The 13,117-nt window shown below is 36.1% G+C and overlaps 1 protein-coding gene across 2 annotated transcripts in view; it reads left to right on the plus strand.

Annotated features, from left to right (window-relative positions):
• Positions 1 to 2,362: 2,362 nt before the first annotated feature.
• Positions 2,363 to 13,117, plus strand: part of CLOCK (clock circadian regulator) — a 90,895-nt gene continuing 80,140 nt past the window's right edge. Inside the window, exon 1 of one of the 2 annotated variants that reach the window (XM_007450264.1) lies at positions 2,363 to 2,514. The gene's annotated coding sequence lies outside the window, so the exon portion shown is untranslated. The remainder of the gene's footprint in view (positions 2,515 to 13,117) is intronic. The other variant, XM_007450263.1, reaches the window with a different exon arrangement.

Below are 13,117 nucleotides of genomic sequence, written 5' to 3' on the forward strand. Positions count from 1 at the left end.
TTCATCCATCGTCCTCTTCTCGCAGCAGTTTGTGCTCTCTGAGTCTGTTTCTGTTTTGTTTCGTTTTTTAATTTTTCTTGTTTTTTGGATTCCACATATGAGTGAAATAATTCAGTATTGGTATTATTATTATTATTTTTAACATCTTTATTGGAGTATAATTGCTCCACAATGGTGCGTTAGTTTCTGCCCCATAACAAAGTGAATCAGCTATACGTGTACATATGTCCCCACATCTCCTCCCTCCTGCGTCTCTCTCCCACCCTCCCTATCCCACCCCTCTAGGTGTTCACAAAGCACGGAGCTGATCTCCCTGTGCCATGTGGCTGCTTCCCACTAGCTATCTGTTTTACATTTGGTAGTGTATATATGTCCATGCTACTCTCTCACTTCGTCCCAGCTACCCTTCCCACTCCCTCTGTCCTCAAGTCCATTCTCTACATCTGCATCTTTATTCTTGTCCTGCCCCTAGGTTCTTCATAACCATTTTTTTTCTTTTTGTCTTACTTCACTTAGCATGATATCCTCAAGGTCCATCCACATTGTTGTAAATGGCAGGATTTAATTCTTTTTTATGGTAGAGTACAATTCGTTTGTGTGTGTGTGTGTTGTGTATACACCACATCTTTTTTATTTGTTTATCTATTGAAGGACACTTAGGTTGCTTCTGTATCTTGGGTATTGTAAATAATGCTGCAGTGAACATAGGGATACATACATCTTTTCAAATTAGTGTTTTTGTTTTCTTTGGATAAATACCCAGAAGTGGAATTGCTGGATCATATTGTAGTTCTATTTTCAGTTTTTGGAGGAACCTCTATACTGTTTTCCATAATGGCTGCACCAATTTACATTCCCACCAACAGTGCATGAGGGTTCACTTTTTTAGTGGAGCAGTTTTTTATTCTTCCTCTTCCTCCTTCTTTAACATGTATATATATTTTTCATTCACAATCCACTCCCCTCAGGTTTTAATTTTCCTCTATGCATCAGATTTTGTCTGTATGGTTGTTGATCATTCATTCAAAAAACTTAGGAAACGTTACAAAAACATAATTGCCAATTGTATTTCAATGACTAAAACTCCATGACGGCAGGAATTTGGTGTGTTTGTCCCCTAATCATTGGATATGTAGAACCTATCATAGTAAGTGAATGAATGAGCACGAAACAAAATTTCCAACTCTTTCTCTAACAGAGAAATAACCAAATTAATGTTGTAAAGTCTTTTGTTTTTGTTAATTAATCTTTAAAATAGTCCTTTTCTGATTTAACGGTAATTAAAATGCTTTTAATATTGTGGTAAGAAGTATCATTAACATTTCTGATAATTTTAATTGTTAATAAAAATTAATGACCATGATTGGGCTATTTCATAAAACCATACTGGAAATAAAGGCTTATAAAAGCACCTACCTCATAGGGATGTTGTGAGGATTGAATTAGTTAATACATGTAAAGCACTTAGAACTGGGCTTCACACATAGTAAAATGCTTGGCAACTATTAATTTGTAACTGAGAATGGTGCTGAAACTGACTTCTTCCCCATCATTTTGCAGGAGGGCCCCTGATGGTCAGTTGATCAATTCATCCATTCATAGGCTGGCAGTTTTCCCTCAGGCCTTTGCAAAAGCCCTCTGAAAGGATCATCCTCCACAGGACTTTGACTCATCTTCCTTTCCAGAGGTCAACCTCTAAGACCCTTGAGGCTAGGGGACTGGGAAGAGCTTCAGAATGGCTAATATTTTGCAGTCAAGTGGTGAGAGTTTAAAATGGTCTCTGCCTGTTAGCCCTGTGTGACCGAGTGACGCAGGACAAATTGCTTCACTTCTTACTTTACTCCCTTGCCCATCTCATCTCAGAGAATGACCTTCTCATCCCTTTTCTTACTCTGAGCAGCCACACTAGATTTCTTTTACTTGCACACAAACGCCATATCCTCTCCTACATCTGGCCCTTTGAACATGCCATTCCTTTCTAATGAAACTTGTTCTTTCTCTCCCCTCCCCTCTTGCTTTATTTGGTCAGACCCTACTCATGCTTGCATTAATTGCCTCTTTTTTAGGAAACCTTTCCTAACCAGTTCCCACTAGCCTGGTTTGTATCTCTGCCATGCTTTCCCTTCACACCATCATGATTCTTAAAGCCTTTCATCCCATTTGGAGTTGGCCTACAGACTGAGCTCCCGGAGGAATTGATGGAATCTGACATGTTCATTGCTGCATCCCCTATTCCTGGCACATAGGAAGCCCCAATTAATGCTGTATATGTGGATGGGAAAAAATACTGGCGGTATTGTTACTTAGAATTTGGTTAACATTATTTCCACAGCTGCCCTTGTTTTACAGATTTTGTTTTTTGTTTTTTGTTTTTCCTGTAAAGCTGCTGAAACTTAGAAGCCGATTTTGTCACAGTGTAAGATGCCTTTGGAAAATTCTGCATTCCTCTTAGATGAATCTTTACAACTTGGTGAGTTTCACTAGATATATTCAATCTTCATTTTGAGCTCAGAAGTATGCCTTCTCTTTTTCTTTTCTTTTTTTCTTTTTTCTCTTTTCCCTTTCCTTTTCCTTTTCCTTTTCCTCCCCTCCCCTCCCCTCCCCTCCCCTTTCTTTCCCTCCCTCCCTCCCTCCCTCCTTCCCTCCCTTCCTTCCTTCCTTCCTTCCTTTTCTGTCATAATTATTGGGTACAGTGAGGTTTGCAGTCTCCTGGCAAGGCACATAGGACAGAGTATTATAAAAATATTTAGGACATGATCGGCTACCTTCTTTGATAGTTTTTATTTATCTTTAGATTTTTTATTCTTCAGGGGAATGAAACATTATTTATTGGTAAGGTAATTGATATCCAGATGTATTTTCTTTCAGCAATTCTTGAAATTTTTCAAAGTTACTACCTGAAAGTAAGAATTATAACTTGTCTTTTTTTGAGAGAAAGGTGATTTGCAAATGACTGAAAAGTAGAATAAGAATTATTTCCTGTCAGGTTTTAGGTTTAGAGATAAAGAAGCAGTTGACTGAGGTACAGAAGGGCCAGTCACCTACTGCATCTCTGCCTTACAAGCAAGTCTCTCCCTCAGGGGTCTGCACACCACCAAATCCAGCTTGCTGCCTGTTTTTGTATGACCCGTGAACTAAGAATAGTGTTTACATTTTTAAATGGTTGGGGGCAAAAAAATCCTGGAAGCAGAATACTATTTTATGATATGTGAAAATTTTATGAAATTCAGATTTTAGTGTCTGTGAATAAAGCTTTATTGGAATACAGCCACTCTTGTTTTTTACATATTGTGTATGGCTGTTTTCAAGCTATAGTGGCAGAGTTAGGTAGTTGCATCAGAGATATTAGGGCCCAGAAAGCCAAAAATATTTACTTTGTGACCCTTTACAGAATAAGTTAGCTGACCCCTGCTCTACCTGGGTAGAGAAGTATCTATAGATTGAGTGCAAAGTAAGAGATGAGTGGGGGAAAATTAGAGGGAGGTAAGAGTTGATACCAGCTCTCAGTGACTGACTTACACTTTTTTCGTGTCCTGGAAAGCATAATCCATATTCTCATTAGACTGACTTGTGTTACTGTTTTAAAATAGAAAATAAGAGAAGTTGATTCTCCTGTTACTTTTCTTCTAAAATGAATGGACATCTGTAGAAAGAAAATTAGTATAGTACTCTCAATTTTTTACCAGGTTTTAGTGTTACCATAATAACTTAAGCAGACTATCCTCTAAATCATGAAGGATTAAAAGGAGCAGGTATCAAGCACACTAAAATAGTAGCTCATAATGCTTTGCTTAGCGATGCCCTCACAGGAAAGAGCAGTGATAAAAATTAAGCCATAAATGAAAGTTCAACTAAGTTATGTTATTTAGGGTTGGTAAATTTTGTGCCAGCCACTGTGGTCATACGATTAACCCAAATTAATAGAAAATCGGTGTAAAATGTGTTAAAGAATAATAAAAAATAAAGTTAAGTTCTAGCTAAGCCTTAAAAAGCTATAGCTATTTAAAAATGAACTACAGAAGTGACTTTAACAGTAACTGATCACATGACAGCTAAGACCCCAAATGGGACTAGATACCCCACTATGCTTAGCCCTACATGCAAATAATTATCATAACAAAATTGTTTGCTGGAGTACTACTAGCAATAGCTTAAAACTCAAGGGACTTGATGGTGGTGCTTCATTCCTCTCTAGAGGAAGGAGTATGTTCTCTCTATAATCGATAAACCTCACCAACATTTGCTAATTCAGTCTGTATACTGCCGTCTTCAGCAAACCCTGAAAAGGAATAACAGTAAGCATAATTATTATACATAAAAACATTAGGTCAAGGTGTAACTTACGGGATGGGAAAAAATGGGCTACATTTTCTATTTCAAGAACATATTTCTTATTATACAAAAGTTTTGATGAAGCTAAAAACCAAAGGAGAATTTAGTAGTAAATTAAGAATAGAGCGCTTACTTGAGTCAGGCCGTGAAGCATGCACACTCAGCCCATCACCCTTCTCAAGTATTAATAACTCTTATAACTTCTTAGCAAGTACCAAATATATGAGAGGAGATAAAGTCGTAACAAGGGAAGCATACTGGAAAGTGTGCTTGGATAAATCAAAGTATAGCTTAAACAAAAGCACCTAGTTTACACTCAGGAGATTTCATAGTGTATGGGTATTTTGAACTAAATCTAGCCCAAACCTCCCACAAATTCAACTATTATAAGCAGATTAAATTATTCACCCAATATTTAAAGTATAGGAGATAGAAATTAAAAACGTTTTGGCACTATAGAGAAAGTATCATAAGGGCATGATGCAAGAAGCATTAAAATTAATTAAAAAAAAGTAAAACTTTCCCCTTTTACCTTTTGTATAATGATTTAACTGAAATTTTTAACAAAGGTAAGTTAAATACACCAAAGCCAGACGAGCTACTTATGTACAGTTTATTAGAACAAACTCATCTATGTGGCAAACTTGTGAGAAGATTTATAAGTAGAGGTATAATGAGCCTGTTGATAGCTGGTTGTCCAGGAAAAGGATCTTAGTTCAACTTTAAAAACTATTCAAAAAATCATAAATATTAATGTATTTTTAAATACTAATCTAAAAAGTTGCAGCTTTTTAGAAACAGGATACAACCTTATCTAGAGAGTAAAAATAACACCATAGTTGGCTTAAAAGCAGCCATCAGTTAAGGAAGCGTTGAAGTTCAACAACACAATTACCTTAATACCACCAATAAGTAAATCAACTCCTAGTTTAATACTGGACTAAGCAATTAATAGAAGCAATAATGTTAATATGAGTAACAAGAAATATTTGTCCTTGCATAAGCTTATATAAGTAATAGATATCACTGGTAGTTAACAACAAATAAACCTAAGTCAATGTTATATTATTTATTAAAATTAATGTTAACCTGACACAGGTATGCACCTAAGGAAAGATTAAAAAGAGTAAAAGGAAATCGGCAAATACAAATCTTGCCTGTTTACATAAAACATCACCTCTAGCGTAACTAGTATTACAGGCACTGCTTGCCCAGTGACATCTGTCACATGGCCACGGTATCCTGACCATGCAAAGGTAGTATAATCATTTGTTCTCTGAAAAAGGACTTGTATGAATGGCCACATGAGGGTTTTACTGTCTTTTACTTTTAATCAGTGAAATTGACAAAATAAGATAAGAAGACCCTATGGAGCTTTAATAACCACCCGCCCCCCCACCCAAAAAAGGAACTAAACCATCAAGGGATAACAAAACTTTTATATGGGTTAACAGTTTTGATTGGGGTGACCTCGGAGAACAAAAAAGCCTCTGAATGATTAAAACTTAGACCAACTAGTCAAAATATCTTCACTTATTGATCCAAAAAATTGATCAACGGAGCAAGTTATGCTAGGGATAATAGCACAGTCCTATTCTGGAGTTCATGTTGACAGTAGGGTTTAGGACCTCGATGTTGGATCAGGACATCCCAATGGTGTAACCCCTATTAAAGTTTAGTTTGTTCAACAATTAAAGTCCTATGTGATATGAGTTCACACCAGAGTAACCCACGTCAGTTTCTATCTATTACATATTTCTCCCAGTACGAAAAGACAAGAGAAATAAGGTCTGCTTTACAAAAGCGCCTTAAAACTAATTGATGATATAATCTTAATTCATTAAAACACCCTGCCTGAGAACAGGGTTTGTTAGGGTGGCAGAGCCCAGTAATTATGTAAAACTTAAACATTTATTATCAGCTGTTCAACTCCTCTCCCTAACAAAATGTTTATAATTAACATTCTAACACTTATTATCCCAATTCTTCTAGCTGTGGCATTCCTCACACTAATGAACGAAAAGTATTAGGTTATATACAACTTCAAAAAAACCAAACTTCGTTGGACCATATGGCCTATTACAGCCTATCGCCGACGAAGTTAAATTACTTATTAAAGAACCACTGCGACCAGCCACATCTTCTGTTTCCACATTTATTATCACATCCATTCTAAAAGTATCTAATAGTATATACCTTTTGTACAGTTTCTGGTTTTTTCTGTGTATGGAGATTACCTGTTATTTTTAAAGTGAAAGTACTAGTACATTACTTGGAAACTAGTCGGTGACGGACTCAATGGAACAAAGCTAGTACGTACATTGGGGATGACGGTACATTTCCCTTTTGGAGTCAATGGATAGATTGGAGGTTACTCTTAAGGGGCTCTTCTGCAGTCTGACAGAGGCAAGTTGAGTCCTCTGTTAGGAGATTAAAGATCACGATTTCAGGATCTACCTTTTTTGTTCCTCTAGAACATTTCATAGTTTTGTCTTTGGACACATTTTTCACACTGCATCATAGTTGCTTCCTTTTCAAAATAGGAAAACATAATACTTTTCCTATCCGAAAGCAGGAATCTTAGGTTTGCTAAATTATAAGTTTCTTAAGGGTAGGTACCATGACTGTTTTTTTTTTTTTTTTTTTTTGGTGGTGGGGGAGCCTCTCACTGCTGTGGCCTCTCCCGTTGCGGAGCACAGGCTCCGGACGCGCAGGCTCAGCAGCCATGGCTCACGGGCCCAGCCGCTCCGCGGCATGTGGGATCTTCCCGGACCGGGGCACGAACCCGTGTCCCCTGCATCGGCAGGCGGACTCTCAACCACTGCGCCACCAGGGAAGCCCTGATTTGCTTTTTTCAAGTTTAGCTAAAACTGAGCTTAGATGCTAAGCCTCATAAACTTTGAATTTTCTCCTTTTTTTCCAAATACAAACTGTGGGAACTGGTGACCTGGAACTTAATATAGAAAATTGATTATATTTACATTAAGAAAAAAATATCATCTTAGAATTATCTAGTTTGTGAACGTGAGATAGGTCTAACTTCAAGGTAAACTATTGCCGTCATAATGTGGGAAAGATCCACATATCAAAACTATCAGTAATTATCCAGGAAAAAGTAAATAATGACTTTTAGTACCCAAGTAAGAGGCAGATTGATGTAGAAACCTAGTTCTACTAGACTTCAATTTCACCAAGTAAAATAACCAAAAAATTAAAAATAAAATATCAAGAGACTGATATAGTATTGCTAACTTTTAAAATGTTTTATATTGAATTAAAACATGCATATTATACAGTGCATAAATACTGAGTGTCATTTTGATGAAATTTTATGAAGTCAACACTCGTTTAACCAATACCAAGATCAAGATATAGAACATTTTCATCAATCCAGGAGCCTCCTTCATGCCCACTGACAGTCATCACACACTCCCAAAGGTAACTATTATTCTTGCTTGATTCACTATTCATTAGTATTGCCTATTTTTGAACTCCTTTTGGCTTTTTATGATCAACATCTTGTTGATGTGAGTCATTCATATTGATTCATATAGCAGTAGCTCATCCTTTTTCATTGCTTTGTAATACTTCATTATATGTATATACCAAAATTATTCATCCATTGTACTGTTGATGAACATTTGGTTTACTATCAGTTTTTGGATGTTATGAACAATTCTGCTGTGAACATTCTTGAACATTTCTTTTGGCACGTATGTATGCATTTCTGTTGGGTAAATATCCAGTGGTGAAAATGCTGGGTCAGGGTATTTGGCTGTTTAGCTTTTGTAGTTGCTCCTAATGGTTGAATCAGTTTACACTTCCACCAACAGTGTACATGAATTCTTGTTGCTCTTCATCCTCAATAACACTTGAAATTATTAGTGTTTCAAATTAATAACTCTTCTGCTGTGTATGTAGTGAAATTTTATTGTAATTTTAATTTGTTATTCCCTGATAACTTAAAAGGTTAGCACATGTTTATATGCTTACTGACCCTTTGGATACCCTTTTTTTGAGAAATGCCTGTTCATGTTATTTGTCCATTTTTCTATTGTGTTGTCTGTCTTATGGATTTGCAGAAGTTCTTTATTTCTAGGATAAGTTTTTGTTAATTAAGTATTGAAGTTATCTCTTCTACTTCTTCACTGTTTTAGTGGTATGTCTTAATTAAGATAATTTCTTAATTTTAATAAAGTCTCTTTTATCAAAGTGTTCTTTTATGGTTAGTTTTTTGTGTTTTAAGGATTCTTTGTCTATCTCAAAGCCAAGAAGATACTGTGCTATGTTTTCCTCTATAAACTTGAGTGTTTTAACTTTCACATTTAGGTTTCTGCATGATATGTGGTAGGATTCATGGTTTATTTTATTTTCCATTTGGAAATCCATTTGGTCCAGCATTATTTATTGAAAAGACTGTCCTTTCCTACTGTAATGCAGTAGTAGTGCCTTTGTTGTAATTCAGGTGACTTTATTTGTGGGTCTGTTTTTGGACTCTGTTTCTGTTCCATTGGTCTGTTGTTGTACCAGTGCCATACACTTTTAGTTATTATAGCTTTAAGTTCTCCAACTTTTGTCCTTCAAGATTGCCTTGGTTCTTCTTGGTCCTTAGAATTTCAGTAAAGATTTTACAGTCAGCCTGTCAGTTTCCTAAATGAGTAAATAAATAACAAATCCCTGCCTAACATTAAGCAAGTTAAATATTATTTATTATTTCATATTATTATTGTCTAGTTTAATATTGAATCTGTAGATCAATTTGGATATATTAAATATCTTTCCATATTGAGACTTTCAATATGTTAACCACAGTATATCTCCATATATTTAGGTCTTTTAAAATTTCTCTCAGAAATATTTTGTGTGTAGAGGCCTTAGACATCTTTTATTAACTTTTAAAGGTAATGATATTGTGGTGTTTTTTAAGTCCTTATAATTTGTACATTCATACTAGAGTATATACAGATGACATGATATAGTTTTGGGGATTTGCTTCAAATAATACAAAGGACGATGGGAAGGAATGGGGAAGGGGAAGAATAGATGAAACAAGATTGACCATGATTTGATAATTGTTGAAAATGGGTGATGAATATATGGGTTAATAATTATTCTCTTTTACTTTTGTGTATGTTTGAAATTTTCCATAAAAATAGTTTCAAAAATATGTATAACAACTGAAGATTGAAACACAAATATATAAGAATTCAGAAGTTTATAATAATACTTAAAAAAAAACCTCATTTCATTACTCTGAAAATCATTGGTAAATGAAAGAATCAACCATTTATTCTTCATTTTCTGTACAGATTTCATTCCAGGATAACCAAATAGTTAAGAGGGAAAGTTTACTGTTATAGAAAAATCATAGACAATAACAAATGCTGGGAGAATGATAGGATTAGAAACTCACCACAGTGCAATTTCTAATAAAATTATGATCTAGATAATGATCAGTCAATGACTACTAAAGCCTTTAGGTGAAAGTCTATTGAGAAATGGATATAATACAATGCATAGGCCAAAATGGAGTATGCCTCTCTCTGACTGATTAGAACTAAATACTCTCAATAGAATACTAAAAGCAACTATCTAAAGACTTTGAAAGTTAATAATAGGCAAATCGAGGGCTTCCCTGGTGGTGCAGTGGTTGAGAGTCCACCTGCCGATGCAGGGGACATGGGTTTGTGCCCCAGTCCTGGAAGATCCCACATGCCGCGGAGCGGCTGAGCCCATGAGCCATGGCCACTGAGCCTGTGCGTCCGGAGCCTGTGCTCTGCAATGGGAGAGGTTGCAAGAGTGAGAGGCTCGCGTACCGCAAAAAAAAAAAAAAAAAAAAAAAAAAAAAAAATAGGCAAATCGAGAAAGGAAGTCATAACTTGAAGACTAACCTGTATAATGGTGAATATACCTTTTCTTTCTTTTCATGACCCAGCCTTGACCAAATGGTGGGCTGAATTAGGGAATTGCACAGTGGATGCAGCAATTTAGAGAAATCCCTATTTCTAGCCAGACGACAAGGAAAAGGAGTACCCCTTTTTTCCCTCCCAAGCCTGCCCTGAGACCATCTCTACCTATAAAGTTACATTGCCAGGTAGCACAAGCACTTTAAAACTCTGAGAGAAGATGATTTCTCTGGTCAGAGGGTTTGGGAAAAAGGCCCCTGGAAACTGGAGCATGCTGGGGAAATCTCACAGAGAGGAGAGCTGATGTGAGAGGAGACCCACAAAGGTCCCACCTTACTTATGAGCTACACATGCATGTACAGACCCAAAGGCACACAGCAAAGACAGAGAACTGACCTACAATGTAAACCACTGTTCAAATCCCAGACTTACCTCTGAGCAGTACATGCAGAGGATAAAGCCAAAAAACATAGCAAAGACTTTTAAAACTGAGCTGACAGTGGTACTGCCATGCATAGAATGCAATATATAACTTGTAGTATAAACTTAAGCAAAAAAAATACCAAATTCTCCAGAAGATGTTTATAAAATCTAGTTTCATAACCTAATATTCAGAATGCCTAGGATATAATCCAAAATTACTTGACATACAAAGAAACAGGAAAATCTGACTTTTTTAAGAGAAAAGACAATAAATAGATGCCAACCCTCAGATAATTCAGATGGTGGAATTATCAGAAAAAGACTTTAAAGCCACTGTTATATTATATCCATGGCCCATGAGACAAAAGTGAACATTTTTGAAGTGAATAGAAAGATAGTTCTTCTCTGAAATAAAAACCATATAAAAGAATCAAGTGATAACATCAGAACTGAAAAATACGACATATGCAATACAAATTTACTGCATGGGCTCAATAGGAGACTTGAAGATATATCAATAGAAATCTCAAATTGTATCTTCTGTATCAAGGGTATGTCTCTGTTCTATAATACTTGTTAAGTCCAGGTTGTACCCTGTGAAGCCTGGTCATAGGCCTTCTGGCTGTGAATGAGCATGCCATATACATATCCTTTTTTATTCTTAATTACTCTTACTTGCATGCTGCAAATAAAATGTGTCTGTATCAAGGGAGTTCCATCTCCCTTGATACTCCACAGATTCAGATAGGATCTTGGCCTGTGATTTTCCCAGACCTTGTCATTTCAGGTAAGGATCAAGCAGTGAGTCAATGTGTTAAAAAAATATAATAGTCAACTAAGGAACTTAATATACTCATGTATTTTTGTTCATTTGAAAACTTTGAAAGTACATAGGTGTAGAAAAGTGGGAATGGACAGTATATATATAAATCGTATATTGCAAAATCTTACAATTTAAACAGAGTGAATTTTATCTTAAATATAAATGTAGTTATAATAATTTTAGTGAAGAAAAAATAGTTCTTGGTGGTAGTTCTCTGAATAATCTGTGGTTCAGAATGCATCTAAACGTATTTGAACTAGTTTTCAGATGGTTGTGAACTTGCTTGCCCTACTTGGCTGCACAAAAGCAACCTGGCAGTTTACTCAAGTTTTAATAGGTCAAAACAACTGTCTTTTTTATAAAGTGATTACACTGCAAGAAGAGGAATACTCGTGGCCTTGAAAATTGACATTTTTTTGGTTGTATTTTATATGGATCTGGTGGCCTCATCAATGAGGTGTATGTCAAAACATTGTCATTATATTTATACATATTAATTGTAAGTTATTAAGTATTTCATGAGCTGACCCTAAACCTGTTTCATAATACTACTTAATCAAATTTCTTAACAGGTCCCTGTAGATTTATAGCACTAATAAAATTCTGTACTTCTTTTGGGTTGATATAATTCACTCGCTTTTTCTGGAGATTCATCTCAGAAATTTACATACACTTGCCTTTTAAAAACAAAACATTCCAGATCAGGAAACTTGGTCAAGCCTCTTAGATAGCCTCATCCACCAGAGGACAGACAGCAGGAGCAAGAAGAACTACAATCCTGCAGCCTGTGGAACAAAAAGCACATTCACAGAAAGATAGACAAGATGAAAAGGCAGAGGGCTATGTACCAGATGAAGGAACAAGATAAAACCCCAGAAAAACAAACCAAATGAAGTGGAGGTATGCAACCTTGCAGAAAAAGAACTCAGAATAATGATAGTGAAGATGATCCAGGACCTTGGAAAAAGAATGGAGGCAAAGATCAAGAAGATGCAAGAAATGTTTAACGAAGACCTAGAAGAATGAAAGAACAAACAAACTGAGATGAACTATACAGTAACTGAAATGAAAACTACACTACAAGGAATCAATAGCAGAATAACTGAGGTAGAGGAACGGATAAGTGACCTGGAAAACAGAATGGTGGAATTCACTGCTGTGGAACAGAATAAAGAAAAGAAGAATGAAAAGAAATGAAGACAGCCTAAGAGACCTCTGGGACAACATTAAAAGCAACGACATTCGCAATTTAGGGGTCCCAGAAGGAAAAGAGAGAGAGAAAGGACCCGAGAAAATATTTGAAGAGATTATAGTCGAAACTTCCCTAACACGGGAAAGGAAATAGCCACTCAAGTCCAGGAAGCGCAGAGAGTCCCATACAGGATAAACCCAAGGAGAAACACGCTGAGACACATACTAATCAGATTGGCAAAAATTAAAGACAAAGAAAAATTACTGAAAGCAGCAAGGGAAAAACAATAAATAACATACAAGGGAACTCCCATAGGTTAACAGCTGATCTCTCAGCAGAAACTCTACAAGCCAGAAGGGAGTGGCATGACATATTTAAAGTGATGAAGGGGAAGAACCTACAACCAAATTACCCGGCAAGGATCTCATTCAGATTTGATGG

The sequence above is a fragment of the Lipotes vexillifer genome, unplaced genomic scaffold, assembly GCF_000442215.2.
Source record: "Lipotes vexillifer unplaced genomic scaffold, Lipotes_vexillifer_v1.1 scaffold1288, whole genome shotgun sequence".
NCBI classification, from domain to species: Eukaryota; Metazoa; Chordata; class Mammalia; order Artiodactyla; family Lipotidae; genus Lipotes; species Lipotes vexillifer.